This window comes from Heterodontus francisci, chromosome 24 (assembly GCF_036365525.1).
Source record: "Heterodontus francisci isolate sHetFra1 chromosome 24, sHetFra1.hap1, whole genome shotgun sequence".
In the NCBI taxonomy this organism is placed as follows: Eukaryota; Metazoa; Chordata; class Chondrichthyes; order Heterodontiformes; family Heterodontidae; genus Heterodontus; species Heterodontus francisci.
The window spans coordinates 27,956,261-27,974,600 of record NC_090394.1 but is presented as its reverse complement, the minus strand read 5'-3'; the positions used below and the strand labels follow the sequence as shown (position 1 = coordinate 27,974,600).

The window sequence follows — 18,340 nt, the reverse complement described above, 5'->3', positions numbered from 1 at the left end:
TTAAGATGGTGGATGGGATGCCAATCAAGCGGACTGTTTTGTCCTGGTTGGTGTCGAGCTTTTTGAGTGTTGTTGGAGCTGTCCCATCAAGGCACGTGGGGAGTATTCCATCACACTCTTGACTTGTGCCTTGTAGATAGTGGACAGGCTTTCGGGAGTCAGGAGGTGGTTTACTCGCCACAGAATTCCCAGCCTCTGACCTGCTCTTGTTGCCACAGTATTTATATGGCTGGTCCAGTTAAGTTTCTGGTCAATGGTAACCCCTAGGATGTTGATGGTGAGGGATTCAGTGATGGCAATAGTAAAATAGTTTAAAATAGTAAAGGAACTAGTGGTAAGCTTAATAAAACATACAAAAAAAGGAAAATAAAATAACTGAATAAAATAATTAAGTGGTTTAATTAAAACACATTTAAGGATGGTATTGAAAGGGAGGAGGTCTTCGCTGTTTTAGCAGGCTTAAAAGTGGATAAATCCTCAGACCCAGATGAGATGTATCCCAGGCTGTTATGTGAGGCAGGGAGGAGATAGCAGGGGCTTTGACACAAATTTTCAAATCCTCTCTGACCACAGGAGAGGTACCAGAGGACTAGAGGACAGGGAATGTGGTACCATTATTCAAGAAGGGTAGCAAGGATAAACCAGGTAATTACAGGCCGGTGAGTCTAACATCAGTGGTTGGGAAAATATTGGAAAAAATTCTGAGGGACAGGATTAATCTACACTTGGAGAGGCAAGGATTAATCAGGGATAGTCAGCATTGCTTTGACAGGGGGAGATCATGTCTAACCAACTTGATTGAATTTTTTGAGGAGGTGACTAGCAGTTGATGTGGTCTACATGGATTTCAGTAAGGCTTTTGATAAGGTCCCGAATGGGAGATTGGTTAAGAAGGTAAGAGCCCACGGGATCCGGGGCAATTTGGCAAATTGGATCCAAAATTGGCTTAGTGGCAGGAGGCAGAGAGTAATGGTCGAGGGCTGTTTTTGCGATTGGAAGCCTGTGATCAGTGGTGTACCACAGGGATCGGTGCTGGGTCCCTTGCTGTTTGTAGTGTACATTAATGATTTAGTCGTGAATATAGGCAGCATGATCAGTAAGTTCGCAGATGGCATGAATATTGGTGGTGTTAACAGTGAGGAGGAGAGCCTTAGATTACAGGATGATATAGATGGGCTGGTCAGATGGGTGGAGCAGTGGCAAATGGAATTTAATCCTGAGAAGTGTGAGGTAATGCATTTTGAGAGGACTAACAAGACAAGGGAATATACAATGGATGGTAGGATCCTAGGAAGTACAGAAGGTCAGAGGGTCCTTGGTGTACTTGCCCATAGATCACTGAAGGCAGCAGCACAGGTAGATAAGGTGGTGAGGAAGGCATATGGGAATCTTGCCTTTATTAGCCGAGGCACAGAATATAAGAGCAGGGAGGTTATGATGGAGCTGTCTAAAAACGCTAGTTAGGCCACAGCTGGAGTACTGTGTATAGTTCTGGTCACCACACTATAGGAAGGACGTGGAGGGTGAAGAGGGGATTCACCAGGATGTTGTCTGGGCTGGAGCATTTCAGCTATGAAGAGAGACTGAAAAGGCTAGTATTGTTTTCCTTGGAGCAGAGAAGGCTGAGGGGGGACATGATTGAGGTGTACAAGATTATGAGGGGTATTGATAGGTTAGGTAGGAAGAAACTTTTTCCCTTAGCGGAGGGGTCATGAACCAGGGGGCATAGATTTAAGGGAAGGGGTAGGAGGTTTAGAGGGGATTTGAGGAAATTTTTTTTCACCCAGCAGGTGGTTGGAATGTGGAACCCACTGCCTGAAGGGGTGGTAGAGGCAGGAACCCTCACAACATTTAAGAAGTATTTAGATGAGCACTTGAAACGCCATAGCATACCAGGCCACGGCCCAAGTGCAGGAATATGGGATTAGAATAGTTGGGTGCTGGATGGCCGGCACAGATACGATGGGCCGAAGGGCCTGTTTCTGTGCTGTATAACTCTGACAGGTGATGTGTCATGACTGCAGCATGTGGGAGCTCCTGGATGCCAGTGAGATCCAGGGCAAACACGGCTGCAGTAAGTGTTTGTGGCTCAAAGAGCTTCGGCTCAGAGTCATTGAACTGGACTCCGAGCTGCAGACACTCGACACTGAGAGGAGGAAAGTTACCTGGACATTTTGTACCAGTAGGCGGTCACACCCCTTAGGATAGGGTCTTCTGACTTGGTCAGTGGTCAGGGACAGGAGAGTGTGGCTGCAGCTGAAGCAGGTAAAGGGACCCAGAGGTCAGGAGTGCAGGAGCCTCAGCCTTTACCATTGTCCAACAGGTCTGAGGTTCATTCAGCTTGTTTGGATGAGAGTGCGGGCTGCAGGGTGGATGAGCAAGCTGACAATGGCACCATGGTACAGGAAGCCATTCAAGTGGAGGGAGGAAAAAAGGAATGTAGTGGTAGTAGGGGACAGTATAGTTAGGGGGATTGACATGGTTCTCTGCAGCAAAGTCTGAGAATCCAGACGGCTGTGTTGTCTGCCCAGTGCCAGGGTTCGGGACATCTGCTCAGGGCTGGAGAGGAACTTACAGTGGGAGGAGTAGGATCCAGTCGTTGTGGTCCATGTAGGTACCAACGACATAGGCAGGACAAGGAAAGAGGTTCTGCATAGTCAGTATGAGGAACTAGGCACCAAATTAAGAAACAGACCTCAAAGGTTATCATTTCTGGACTATTACCTGAGCCACATGCAAATTGTCAAAGGGCAAATAAGATTAGAGAAATTAATGCGTGGCTCAAAGACTGGTGTGGTAGAAGTGGGTTCCAGTTCGTGGGCACTGGCACCAGTTCTGGGCAAAGTGGTGGCTGTATCGTTGGAACGGTCTACACCTGAACCGTGCTGGCGCCGGTGTTCTAGCGAGCCGCATAACTAGGGAAGTAGAGAGGGTTTTAAACTGAGTAGTGGGAGCAAGGGATCAAATTTGGGAAGATATGGTAAATCAAGGCAAGAGAGAAAGGTATTAATATGGGAAATGATAAACCAACTGTGAAAGGAAGGGACAGAGCATACAAATCTAAGAGTGAATCAACAGATAAGGCTGGAGATTACAAAAATAATAAAAATGACAAAACTAAAGGTTCTGTATCTGAATGCACATAGCATTCGAAACAAAACAGATGAATTGAGAGCGCAAATAGAAATAAATAAGTACAATCTGATAGCCATTACAGAGACATGGCTGCAGGACGACATAGATTGGGACCTGAATATTGAAGGGTACATGACATTTAGGAAAGACAGGAAGCTAGGAAAGGTTGGAGGGATAGCTCTCTTAATTTATGATATTAGCGCAATAGAGAGGGATGACCCAAGTTCAGGAGACCAGGATGTAGAAGCAGTTTGGTTAGAGATGAGAAATTATAAAAGGCAAGAAGTCACTGTGGGAGTGGTGTACAGGCCACCTAACATTAACCACAGCTTAGGATGGGGTATAAAGGAAGAAATAATGGCAGCTTGATAGAAAGGTACAGGAATAATTATGGGGGATTTTAACCTAAATATAGACTAGAAAAATCAGATGGGCAGAGGTAGCCTAGATGAGGAGTACATAGAATGTTTGTGAAATAGTTTCTTGGGACAATGCATTCAGACAGCAGGCTATACTAGACCTGGTATTGTGCAACAAGATAGGATTAATAAATGGCCTCTAGTTAAAGCAGCCCTAGGGAGCAGCAATCATAATATGATTGAATTTTACATTCAGTTTGAAGGAGAGGAGTGGGTCCAAGACTAGTATTTTAAACTTAAATAAGGGCAATTATGAGGGCATGAAAGCAGTGCTAGCTAAAGTGAACTGGTAAATCAGGTTAAGGGATAGGTCAATAGAGATGCAGTAGCAGACATTTAAGGGGATATTTCAGAAAACACAGAATAGATACATCTCAACGAGAAAGAAAAATTCCAAGCGTGGGACCTGCCATCCGTGGATAACTAAAACAGTTAAAGATAGTATCAGACTTAAAGAAAAAGCATATAATTGCGCAAAGATGGGAGGCAGGTCAGAAGATTGAACAGAATGTAAAAAACAGCAAAGAATGATTAAAAGATTGATAAAGAAGTTAAAATTAGTGTATGAGAGAAAGCAAGCAAGAAATATAAAGAGAGATAGTATGAGTTGCTATAGATATTTAAGAAAGAAAAGAGAGTTAACAAAGTGAGCGATGGTCCTATAGAAAGCGAGACTGGGGAATTAATAATGGATAATAAGGAGATGGCAGATGAATTGAACAGATATTTTGCATTGGTCTTCACTATTGAAGATACAAGCAACATCCCAGTACTAGATGCAAGTCAGGAAATGGAAGGGAGGAAGGAACTCAAGAAAATTACAATCACCAGGGAAGTGGTACTGAACAAATTGTTGGAGCTGCGGGCTGACAAGTCCCTGGGTCCTGATGGACTTCATCCGAAAAGAAGCGGCTAGTGAGATAGTTGATGCGTTAGTTTTAATTTTCCAAAATTCCCTAGATTCGGGGAAGGTTCCGTTAGATTGGAAAATAGATAATGTAACTCCTTTATTCAAAAAGGGAGGGAGACAGAAAGCTGGAAACTAAAGGATGAAGGGACCAAAGGTGTCATTGCTAAATTTGCCGATGGCACAAAGATAGGGAGGAAAGTAACTTGTGAGTAGATATAAAGAAGCTACAAAGGAATATAGATAAAGTGAGTGGGCAAAGACCTGGCAAATGGAGTATAAGGTCACAAAGTGGGAAATTGTCCACTTTGGCTGGAAGAATAAAAAACGAAGCATATTATCTAAATGGTGAGAGATTGCAGAACTCTGAGATGCAGAGGGACCTGGGTGTTCTAGTTCCTAGTGCGCGAATCGCAAAAGGTTAGTATGCAGGTACAGTGCGTAATTAGGAAAGCTAATAGAATGTTATTGTTTATTGCAAAGGGAATTGAATACAAAAGTAGGGAGGTTATGCTTCAGTTATACAGGGCATGGGTGAGACCACATCTGGAGTACTGTGTACAGTACTGGTCTCCTTATTTAAAGAAGGATGTAAATGCGTTGGAGGCAGTATAGAGGAGGTTTACCAGACTAATACCAGGAATGGGTGGGCTGTCTTACGAGGCAAGATTGGACAGGCGAGCCTTGTATCCGCTGGAATTTAGAAGAGTAAGAGGCAACTTGATTGAAACATACAAGATCCTGAGGAGTCTTGACAGAGTGGATTTGGAAAGGATGTTTCCCCTTGAGGGAGAATCTAGAACTAGGGGTCACTGTTTAAAAATAAAGGATCGCCCATTTAAGACAGAGATGAGGAGAAATTTTCTTGGAGGGTCATGACTCTTTGGAATTCTCTTCCTCAAAAGGCGGTGGAAGCAGAGTCTTTGAATATTTTTAAGGCAGAGGTAGATAGATTCTTGATAAGCAAGGGGGTGGAAGGTTATCGGGGTGGGTGGAAATGTGGAGTAATCAGTTCAGCCATGAACTTATTGAATGGTGGAGCAGGCTCGAAGGGCCCAGTGGCCTACTCCTGCTCCTAATTCGTATGTTTGTAACGCTGTTGAATATCAAGGGGAGATGATTAGATTCTCTCTTATCGGAGATGGTCATTGCCTGGCTTGAATATTACAAATATTTATCCATTTTCTACTTTGTTTTCTATTTTATTTATTTATTTATTTATTTAGAGATACAACACCGAGTCTGTGCCCACCATCAACCACTAATCCCATATTCCTACCACATCCCCACCTGTCCCTCTATTCCCCTGCCACCTACCTATACTAGGGACAATTTATAATGGCCAATTTACCTATCAACCTGCAAGTCTTTTGGTGGTGGGAGGAAATCGGAGTACTTGGCGAAAACCCACGCAGACACAGGGAGAACTTGCAAACTCCACACAGGCAGTACCCAGAATTGAACCCGGGTCTCTGCTCAAACCGCTCCCTCTCATATCCTGTTCTCATCATGCTCCAGTGGGTTGATGGTTAAAATTAGACCTGAAAAACTCTCTAACCAGTTTGAGCAAACTGTACAGAAAAGCCTCCTCACTTGGACCAGATTTAGATGTAGCAGGGAGTCTAATGGTGTCTGCCGTTAGACTTGCCCCTCCACCTTTAGCTTAAATAAATTTTCCCACAAAGTTGCTGGAAGTGTGAGGAAGGGATAACAGGGCACCTGGAACCCGAGTGAACAGAGCAATTAACAGGATATCTTCTTAACCAAAGAGACTTGGAGAAAAAAAAATCACTACACTAGCTCAAATAAAACAAAGCAAAAATTTTGAATCATTTACTAGCAATAATAAGTATAGGGTTGAAGAAGATGAAGTCTATTAGTTTCTTGATGTTGCTGAAAAACGGATCATCGGGGTTGTTGATGGAGTCGACATCCACACTGAATGCAGTGCTGGTAATCACATCCAAGCTGTATGTTCCAAAGGTACTGGCAAAAGAGAAATGTGTTTATTACAATTGGTCAACAGCTGAAAGAAAGAAATCTTCTGCCAGTCGACAGCTGTTTGACCAACTGGTCTAAACTGGCATTTTTGCTCCACACATGCCTTCTCCCACCCCTCTCTCTTCCAACCTTATCAGCATATTATATTCCTGTCTCCTGCATGTACTTATCCAGCTTCCTCTTAAGTGCATCTATACCAGTCGCCTCAACTACCCCTTGTGCTCGCAAGTTCCACATTCTTAACACTCTTTGGATAATGAAAATTCTCCCAAGTTACCAATTGGATTTGTTGATGATTTATATTTACAGCCCTCACTGTTCCTCTCTGCTGCAAATGGAAACATCATCTCCATGTTTACCCTATCAAACCCGTTCAACATTTTAAAGACCCTGATTAGGTTACCCTTCAGCCTTCTCTTTTCAAGAGAAAAAACAAAGAGTCCCAACCTTTTCCTGGTTAGTATAGCCCCTCAGTTCTGGAATCATCCTCGAGAGTCTTTTATTTGCACCTTCACCAGTTACTTTATAACTTTCTCATAATATGTTGCTGTTATTTGAATAAAAATCAATCTACAGAGTGAAACAGTCACCCACTGTGAAGGAATTTCAGCTTAGACCAGAACAAGGCCCAAACAGTCAGAATCAACTGATGAATCTTGGAGGAGGGAAGATAATCTAACACCATGTCCTCTGGCTTATGCTTTAAAACCCAAGAAAATGGAAACAGAAAAAAAAAGTCAGCTCCTCTCAGGATGGTGTGCAGGCACAGCTGTGGCCCTCTGATCCTTGCATCTGGGGAGGAGGGTGGGGTGGGGTAATTAAATGAGGCCTCACAGGCATCTGCCGGGCTTTGGCCTCAGAAGGGAGCCATCCACTGCAGCAAGATCACAGCGACATCACCAAACTGCCCCCAAGTGACCACTTAACTGCCACTAATTCACTACCCACTGCTGCTGGGTGAGTATCCAGTATCACCCCACCTCCAGCAAGAATACTCGGAGGTGGGATCGCATTGGGTCGACGACCCGATGCCCACCTTTCTAAAATATTCACCCCCTCGCAGCTAAGATTCCACCCAACATGTTAGAACATGGAGTAAAATGCAACTGCAGTGGGAAAAAAAACCAGAGGAACTGTCACAACAGTTCATTCCCACAGAACAGCTCAAGGTGACATTGGGGAAATCTAGAGAACAATTCATCCGCTTCTTGGCCATCTTTGGGGGGCGGGCGGGGAAGAAGATAAATAGAAGGAGTTAAATTCCTCATCAAAAGGATAAAAATGGATGTGTGGTTTTCCAGTATGGAAGCTGTACTTTTATGAGCTTCAATGAGAAGTTATTAGGTCCCATCAAAACCAGCCAATAAGCCAGTAAAACTGGTTAACACAGAACAAGCAGGAAGTTCATAGAAGAATCAACGAATGTCAAACTAATTTCACTCCGAGAACAGTGTGAATTAGCAGATTTTTGGAGCAAAGTCAAAATAATTTGATGGGTTTATTGTGGAGGATTGCAGATCTGTAATCAGACAGCCAAATTACTCACTCCTTCATGTCGGCAGTTTCATTCAGCTTTGCTTTCTTTTCTGAACTTTTCACAAGATTTTCTGTGTAGTGACTAATTATTGAACACATCTGGGGAGGGAGAAAAAGCACAACCAAAGTACAGGATGTACACAAAGCTAATCTAGACCCAAATATGGTTGTATGCATTACTGGAGATTTCATCACATGACCACCTGTCTCCAACACCCCCTCCGCCACCCCCCACCCCCCCAGCTGCCACACTCTGGCCATTGGTCACTTTTCATGTTCATCTCGTGGTGCATCACCTTCCTATCCAATCAGAAAGTGAACAGACCCTTCATCCCCAGATTGGATGATTTTTGACTATCATACAGCATATTATCCCATGTCTAATATTTTTATAACGAGTAAATAAAGTGTTCAAAGAATTCCTTTGAAAAAAAAGCCCCTCTGATTTTTCTCTTGGGTCGCTCACTGCTCCTGGAGATTAGTCTCAAATTGCTGGAGACTCCAGGGTAATCCTGGGGGAAATGGCAATTTGAGACACACATGATCTGGAATCACTGAAATTTAATGAACTCCTTCTTAAAACTCTTGCTTAAACTGAGGTTTGTATCCATACTGGCCACCTCAATGAATTCTTGGTCAGGAGTAGATCCTCTGCCTTAGAAAATGGCCGACTTCACTCTGAAATCAGAAGCAGGCAGACCAGACCTATAATAATATGGAGAGCAGGTGACCAGGTCATAAAGTGGGAATCCGACCAAAGCTGATTATCTCAGCTGCTACACAGGTTAGAATACAAGACCTCTGATGTTGTTCTCTACTCGACATGCTTCTTCTTGTTCCTACTCAAAGCAGAACTGCAAGGTTGAATGGCTATCGGGTCATTTGTTACCTCCAGACTTGGTTATTCCAAATCTCTATTGGCCAGTCTCCCACCTTCAACTCTCCATAAATTTGAGTTCACCAAAACTCTGCCCTTGTTCTAACTTGTATCAAGTCCCATTCATTCATCATCACTGCGCTCGCAACCTGCATGGGCTCACAATCTTATCTCTCAAATTTAAAATTCTCATCCTGCTCTTCAAATCCCTCCATGATCTCTCCCTTCTCTAACTCTGTAACCTCCTCCGGCTGTACAGCCCTCCTAGATCTCTGTGTTCCCCAATTCTAGCCTCTAGTGCATCCTTAATTTTCTTTGCCCTGCCATTGGTGGCCTGCCTTCAGCCACCCAGGCCCCATGCTCCGGAATTCCTTCCCTAAACCTCTCCATCTCCATCTTTCCTCCTTTAAGAGGCTCCTTCAAACCTATTGTGACCAAGCTTTTGGTCGCCTGCCCTAATATCACATCATGAGTGTCAGTGTCAAATTTCAACCAATGCTACTTTCAAGTACCTTGGAATATTTTTCGGTGAAAGATGCTCTATATTTGCAAGTTGTTGTTATTAACTCTCAGTACCTGCTCACATCAAGAGAAAAATATATATATTTTTTAAAAGCAGGGAAGGAAAATGGAAGCCATACCCTGCATCAACTTAATTTGACATCAATTACGTCAAAACCAGTCACATTATTGATATTTACACCTGCATATCCTCGTGTTGCAGAATGGAAGTCAACAAGCTGATAGTCGCAGGATACAAATCATTTGTGACAGCACTTTGGCTAAAGGAGTATCGACGAATGGACATATTGGCCGGGATTTTGTCTTGGTGATGGGGATCTCAACCACCGGCAAGAGCCTCACATCGCCTCCTCTGGGGAAGGACCACCAAATCAAATGCCGATTAGGCACTTAAGTAGACAACGCTGGGCCTTCCCAGTGATCAAGGACAGATATCCTACCTGTTGAGAACTGTCCCCCAGAGGCTAGCAGCTCCTTAACTGTGCAGCTGCTGCCGGTACAGCACTCATCCAAGGCCCTGCAACTAGGCCACAGGTAAGTCACAGCTGAAGGGGTTATGAGGGATGGGGATCAAAGGGGAGGGGAATGGAGGAGGGTTGGCAGCAAGGGCAGGGGGGTGGCTCGCAGCAGGCCCACCCCTTCCCGATGCCAGGCCCCTCGTTGAAGCATTAAGTGCCTACCCCCACGGAGGGGGTAGGGAGCAGCGGTGGGATGAGGCCCTTAATTGGGCATTAATTGCCTCAATTGGCAGCAGGACAGGAAGGCCATTCATACGCCTTCCCACCCTGGACTTATTTTGGGTTGCGGGGCTACCACCACCCGCACCCCCCCCCCCCCCCACCCCCACAATCATCATCCTGCCCAATCATATGCTCTCCCCACCTCCAAACCTGACACGGGGGACAGCATAAAATTCCCCCCATTGGGTTTGGTTTTGTTTTTTTTTAAAAACTCTTTCGGCACACCTACAAGAAAAAAAAGCAAACTACCTGAATTTATATTATGTCTTTAAATGTAGGAGAAGTGCCAAGGTGCTATCAAAATTAAATAGATGCCAAGCCAAAGGAGGAAATATTTGGAGGGGTGGCCAACAGTCAGTAAAACAGGTGGTATTTAAAAAGGAGGAGGGGGATTTGGACAGGTAGTGAAGCTAAGGCAGCGAATTACTGTATGGAGCCAAGGCAGCTGAAAACATGGCCACCAATGGTGAGGTGAGGGGGTTGGAGTGGGGAAAAGGCCAGAGTCAGAGAAACACAATTTGGCGGCGGGATTGGGACGTTGCAGCTAAAAATAGAAACCATTAAATCACTGGAAGGCTGAAGAGATTTCGTTCACTCAGCCAGAGTTTAAAAAAAAACTCATGAAACCACTCAACTGTGAAGAATTGCCCATTGAATGACTACATAAATAAACTAGCAAAAAAAAGCACTTGAAATACCTATTGCACAGCTGTGTAAACAAACAGGCTTAATGCTGGAAGCTATACACACAGACAAGCTGCTGTTGTCAATCAGATCAGCCAAGAGAGAGTTTCTTAAAGGGGAAACAAGTGCAGAGTCCCAGAACCAGGTCTTAAAGCAAGTAGTAAAGCAAAAGAACAGCAGGAACATGGATACCAATATTACCAGCATGAACTGGAAAGCCTTGGGTATCCTATCCACGTTCAAACTGTTCCAACAAAGAATGCAATTATGCTTTACAGACCAAGTAATTACAGAACCAGAAAAACAAGCTGTAAAAATTCTGATAGCAATAGGAAATGAGAGATTGCACAGAATCAATACCTCAGGCACATCTGAAGAGGACCAGAAAGATCCCACGAAGATATGGAAAGTGCTGGAAGATCAGCTCAGATTAAGAGTGAATTTCACAATTCACTGCCTAGAATTGATATCCTACAGGCAACAGCCACAGGATTCAACAGACCTGTTTGTCAGTAAATGCCAAAGTAAGGGCAATGAATGCAATTTTTCAGAAGCTGAACTGTCAGACCTAATAATGGGGCTATTGATTTTATCAACACCCATTGAAGCATTTCAGAAAAACCTCTTGGGAAATAAGAAAGGTCACAGCATCGATGCACAGCTGGAAGATGGCAGGAAGTACGAAGCCAATGTAGCTGGACAAAAGCACCTACAAGCACAAGGTGCAACCAACAATATCAGCACCATAACCAGGTTGAAAAGGGCAAGCAAGCTGTGTGGTAAATGTGGTTGGGCCCACTCACAGCAAAGTTGTCCTGCATTTAGAGATCTGCACTAGGCTCGCCTATGCAGGAGTTTTGGCTCTGAATATGCAGCCAGAAGCTACTGCAGGACACAAGCCAACAGAAGACAGATGCAGCAATTCAGCAACAGCATCAAGGAAAACTCCAGAGATCTGCATAATCACAAGCCGATACATGAGGTCCACAGCAAAATAGACCTGAGACAAGCCCAGAGAGAAGCAAGACTCAGTCAGAAGACGAGCAAGCATTCCACATTGTGAACCCAACACATCACCTTGATGAAGTTCAGCAACTGGAAACTTTCACCGCCATCAACATCACGTGCCCAAAGAAAGCTGGCAAATACACACGCAAGGTCAAGATTGACACCGGCTCTAGTGCAAATACCCTACCAGTCCGAATCCTCAAAAGATATGTACCGGAGTCATTGGAGATTGATGATACAACTGACAATGCCAAACTATCTGCAGACAAGGGGTCACCCATCCCTTGCAGTGGCACATTTAAAATGCAGTGCAGATATGCCAAGTCGGCGTGGAAACCACAAACATTCTACCTAGTAGACACGAGTGGACCAGCAGTGGCAGGACTACCAGCGTGTAAGGGCCTCAACATCATCGCCATCCATGAAAGCATTGCCAAGGGGAAATCTCCAAGGACTGGAACTCACTCGCAGACTCTGACCAATATTAAATGGTGCAGTCTGGAAACCCAGCAACACTACAACTATGCTGCACCTTCACTTCTGCTATCCAGAGAACCACCAGCACAACAACAAGCCAGAAGAGACAGGTATCTCCATGAGACCAAGTCCTCATCCCCCAACAAGTCCTCGACATTAAGCCCCAAGCCTTCAGACATGGAGGATGAGGAGAGGCAAAGAACACGCAATGCCCTGGAGAGGCAGAGGAGGAATGAGTTGAAGCATTGTCTATTGGCTCTGAGATGAGGTGCAGGAACTGTCCAAGAATGACAAGGCCCAAAAAGTTGTCAACTTGAGAAAAGGAACAGAGTATGTTAGCAGGCTGAAGGCAGAACAACAGAAATGGAGTACATAGAGGGAGAAACTTCAGAAAGAACAGCAACAGATGAGATGCAAAGTCCCCAAGCAAGAGTTGTCAAAACACCGAGACAATATATGGACTGTTGAGCCTCTATATTTGTAAAGTTCATAATTTCTGCCCATGTGTAAATAATTTTATGATCTAATTTTATATGTTTTTGCTTTTAGCATATGAGACTTATCTTTGGAAAGAAGGGGGATGTTGTGTGATTGTCTTTAAGAGTAATGTACCTTTAAGATCTTAGTATTCCAATAAGCGGAGCACCAGGACATGGTCATGTGACTGCTCACCAGTCTCGCTCGAACACCAAGAGGCAAGTTGTGTAATAGTTAGCTCCGTATTGTATATCTTAATTAGCTGTTTAATAAAACTGTTTTGAGATTGTCAACAATCTGAATTCCAAGCATCTCAACATAAAGAAACTTCTGTTGCAAACGTAAAACCTAGATTAGCAGAATGTTCTTGAAATGGAACTGGGCATGCTCAAGTAAAGGTAAGACAGAATCTGATCACCTTCGACTCCAGTACATGTGAACAGGTTGTATGTCAACATCTTAATCACTTTCTATTTTAACTTCTTATATTATCGTTCCTCTGAGTGTATCAGCATCTACTCTTCAGCATCATAAGAAGTCAATTATTATTGCATGAGTTTGCATCTAACTCACTTGTCTAAATATCTAATCTTGCACATCACAAGTAGAAGCACAGAAAAAGTATTTGATCTATTGGGGAGTGGGATTGGGGGTCTTTACCTCTTTCAGTCTCCCACTGGTGAAGTTTGGTGAAAGCACACTTCGGATTCTCTTCCAATGGTCACCCTCCACGACCAGGATAGACTCTTCCAATGGCCCATTCAGACCAAAGTTCTATAGGAAATGAAGGAAGACTTAACATCTTTGAACCCGATGTGCAATTTTAAAAAACAATGACATCTTAATTCATAAACTGATTTCAGCTAAAACTGCACAATGCGCTCTGGCTATATGGGGAGGGATAATGTGTGTGGGGAAGGGGAGAGCGCAATTGGATCCCACTGTGCCTAATTTGGGGAACAGGGCAAGGGCAAAATGTGGTAAAATCTCAGTGTTGATTCCCACACCCCAAGGGCCACTGAAATGCGTCCAATGCCTGTTGGGCAAGGCTATCCTCAGGCCTCCCTGGTGGTGTTCATCTAAAACAGGCGGTGCATACATTAGCAGGGGCCTTATCCCCATTTCTGATCTAATTCTGGGAATTTGCCTGTATTGATTCACATGTACTTTATCTCAGTTCTTTGGTTTCTTATGTGGACTGACCAGAAATCCCCAAGTGGACTGTTGGGAAACTAGCAACTAAAAAGTTACTTTTTTTGTGGCAACTTAACATTAACGTGGAGACAAGAGGAGCAGGAGTGAAGTTTCTGGCTCCACAGCTACACTGCCAGTCCACCTTCCTCCTGTTCACCTGCTTCACCACACAGAACTACACAAGGGTCAGTCCTGGAGTCACAGACAATCCATATTGGTATTCGGCAAACTGGCACGGCTGCTCACTGGAATTATTCCAGTGAAGCTCGAGGTCCAACTTGGGATGAACCTCTGGTCTACTTCAGTTTGAGGTGAGGTTGGAAAAGGTAGGTCTGTTCTCCTTGGAACAGAGCAGGATAAGAGGTGACCTAATAGAGCTTTTCAAGATGAAGACAAGTTTTGATAAGAGTAAATATGGAAAAATATTCTCTGGAAATTGAGTCAATAACTAGAGGTTATGGAATCAAAATCTTGCAAAAAGATTTAAAAAGGAGACAGGGAGGAACTTTTTCACTTAGAATTTTGGGGAACTGTGGATTCTGGGACAGTTACAAGACGGAGATTGATAACTAAGTAAAGGTATCAAGGGATTATGGAGCAAAGGCAGGTAAATGGAGTTGAGGGACAGATAAGCCATGATGTGATTGAATGGTGAAGCAGGTTCAGAGAACTGAATGGCCTACCTTGCTCCTAAACCAATTTATACCCCTTGTGTCTCAGTACCATTCTACAAAGGGTTGCCAGAGTGTGTCACTGACTGTGTAGTGAGGTTAGATGTTCATATCCTCCCACTGTGGGGTTCAAGGTTGGTGTGTTTCGTCCATCAGGATGCTGTACAAATCAACTGTTCCTAAATAAATACCTGTTAAATGCACAGTTTTCATCTTAATGCTCAATTTCCTCTTCCTTTCCCCTCCCACACCTTATCACAGTTTCTCTGGACAGTGGCTGCACAAAATGTAGAACACTGTTGAATGTCATTACATATTTTATATATTATTTGCAAAGCTGTAAGTTTACTGATTACTCTGCTCTAGTCAACTGTAACAAAGTGAATGCTCCTCTAAACAGTCAGCTTAATGAATAGCCAGAAATGTGATCATTCTGCAGCTGCTCCTCACAGTGTGAATTATTCCCCTTTGGCACCGAGGATTCTAGGGCACAACTTCACATCAAATAATCCCACCTTCCACAGAATTATTTCAATCTCATTTTTCCCTTTGATAAGAAAAAGATCCATGCTACAATTGGGATAGCACACAGAAAACCTGGAATATTTCATTTGGGAGATATAATTAACACAAAACTGCTTGCCTCAAATTGTCTACATCAATGAAACAGAAGTACGAGGAGGAACAAGTAGGAAGAGGATGAGAGAAGACACGGGAAGAAGAGGAGGAGAATTAGTACAATGAAGAGTGGGCAGTTGTACAACACACACAGCTACTCAACTCTTGCTAAGACTTGTAGTTCATTGGGTTATCTTTGCTTTCAAAGAGCAGATGTGACATTAGATATTCACAAACTGAAGTATTCCATTTCAATAGATTATTGCCATTGTATGCACCATATACAGAGTACAAATATAAATCATGATTATAAGTATGCTCTATATCATGAGTTGCACACATCCCTCCAATCTCCACATTAAAAATCAATCAACTGTCGTGTTTCCATATGCATCAAGTTGTTTCACATCATAGGATTTATCACTTCCTACTGGTGCTATTTTTTCTACTAACAATTAATGAAATTACACATTTCAAACCCAAACATTCCCACAACACTCAGTGCGTTGTAAATTATAAATGGGCATTTCACTCTGCTTTACCTCCCCCACCACCAAAAGAAGAAAAGTCTAGCCCCAGGGCTCCATAAAATTATGATTAGGATTCTTCACAGACCATGCAGGATATTGTACCTGTTTTTGCTGTTAATAAATCCCTCTCCTGTGTAACACAAATCAAGCTGTGAAACTTGTGTCAGAATTCAAGACAATTACGCAATCCACTCCCCAAGGTGAGGGGTGCAAGTTACAAGCAACAAGTCAGATAAAGCTTGGGTGAGATACACCTTCTACTCTACCTCAATTATATGGTTCAGTCCAAACTTCCAAAGGTCAAACTTGAACAGGGAATCACTAAGAAGTTGATTGAACCCAAAGATAGAGGTAGAGGTAGGACACTAACTCACAGCATCAGCCCATTAGGTCTCCCCTATTAAACATACTCTTCTCCCACTCCCACCACACCACAACACATGCAGCTTTTTGTTTGATAAGCTTGACCTTTACCCTGCATGTCATGAGATCGGAACATCAGATGAGGAAAACATGGGAACCAAGTTACATTGTAGCTTAACCACCAAAGTAAGTCTAAATAGATAAAGAAAACAAGGGCTTATTGTAATCATGAGAAAAAGCAGTAAAGAGCAAATATCCCTCAGTGCAGGTGAATACTTACCCATTTGTTGGTAAACAAAGTGTAAAACTCTTTTATGAAGACGGTTTTAATCAGGTCTGTATCCATGATGGACAGGATGGGCTGCCGCCCATCATAAATCCTCAAAGGAAAAGGCAGAAGTGTGACAAAGTGAATCTGGGCATTGGAGAAAGTGTATTGTCTGACTGGGGTAGTGGTCTGGGCAAACCCCACTAATCCAGACTTACTGCAACAACTTTGAGAGCTCTTGACAGCCAGGTCTCCATCACTATAATGATATCACATGGCCATTTGTGGATTCGTCCTTCCTATAATAGTGGCCAATGTCTCAAATTTCAGTATTTAATCCAGGCTGCAGTTACACTACAACCAGATCAATGGGAAGCAGTCTTGTTTCACATTGGTATTGCAGCTGCAGCACAAGTGCAGCCCGAGTCAGGAGTTAGACTCCAACTGACACCAGAATGAAGATGAGCAACCTCGCTCTGCTTCAGTTCAGACCCTGACAACCAATTTACAATCCACAGGTTTCCTGTAAGTGCAAAGCCATAAACTGCATTGGTTGAATTTGGAGAGCTTGAATTCCAATTGGCCTGCCCTGGTGGTATGATGGTCTAAACTGCAACTCTACTACTTGCCAGAGCTGCAGATCCTGTCCAAAATTGCAGGCACAGGGTAGTAGTATAGCTGGGGCAAGCCAACAGTTTTTCAACAGCAACCACACAATTCACTCATGAACAGGCCAGAGAAACCCCAGCAGCAATACCTAAGGGGAGGAGGAGTTCTAGAAAAACATGGAAACACAGATTTCACAGACTTCCTGCAGAATTTAACTGCAGAATGTATTTCAAACTTCTGTCACCTGTTTTCCAGCATAGCTGATTGACAGGCTGCCTAACTGTCCAGGAGGGTACACCTGCAGTACCAGGCCGCAGCCAGGGAGCAGACAGCAGGTAGGGAAAAAAGGCGATTGTTGTATGTTTGGCATGCTGCCACTTTAATTAGGCTAGCTTCGAGAGAGATTCTTTAGTCTGGAGTAAATAGAGCATTACCCTTTATTACATTATAACTATGTACAGCTTCACACTAGTGAGCTAGTGTGACTCTTGCAAAGCCATGCTGCATCTATCTTCAAGTCGCTTTCACATGTGATCTCTTACATCATGGTAGGAGGTATTCTTCACACTCCCTCAAGATTAACCCTTTCAGATCATTGTACTACATCTCCCCCTATGTCTTTATTCACTTTATATTTTACATACGACCTCATCTCCAACCCCAGCCCCCACCCCCAAGTCTCTGACTACATAGATTCAGTCTGTCAGGAGGCTTCACAACTTTCCCTGATCTTGTTGTCGTCAGATGCGGAAGATTGGTTGTCGTTCTCTGAACTCTTGCTTGACTTGAATGGCCTTCATTGAGATTTGTAGTATCCGGTGCTTTCTGAATTTCAGGTTCAACATCAGATTTGTCCAAATGTATGAGTGATTGATGTTTTTGATGTAAAGGAATAAGGTTCCTTCTGTTTCTTTGTATAATATCTTCTGAAGTTCTTACTAAATAAGATCACTGTTGATTCTCCTCTCTCTGGAGAATTACTCTTTCTCTGCTTTGGTCTTGTGACCATACCTTTTGCCCTTCTGACAACTTTGGTAGATTCCTGCTATAGTATTTCCTGTTATAATTATGGGTTTGTTTCTTTTGGCAAGACTTTTCTCTGTCTTGAACTCTGATAATCCTGGGTTTGTAGCCCTGGAAGTAATTTCTTGGTAAAATTGGAAGTTGCATCTTAGCTTTTCCTCCCATTAACATTTTGGATGGTGCTAATCTGCAGAACAATGGAGTAGATGTGCTGTTTGGAATTCTTGATTTTTCTTTGACAGTGCTTTAATCGTTCTGACTACTCGCTCAGCTTCTCCATT

At 43.4% G+C, this 18,340-nt stretch overlaps 1 pseudogene; it reads right to left on the bottom strand.

Moving 5' to 3' along the window:
- The window catches only part of LOC137383267 (cytochrome P450 3A30-like), a 64,865-nt pseudogene that overhangs the window by 24,731 nt on the left and 21,794 nt on the right, over nt 1–18,340 (bottom strand).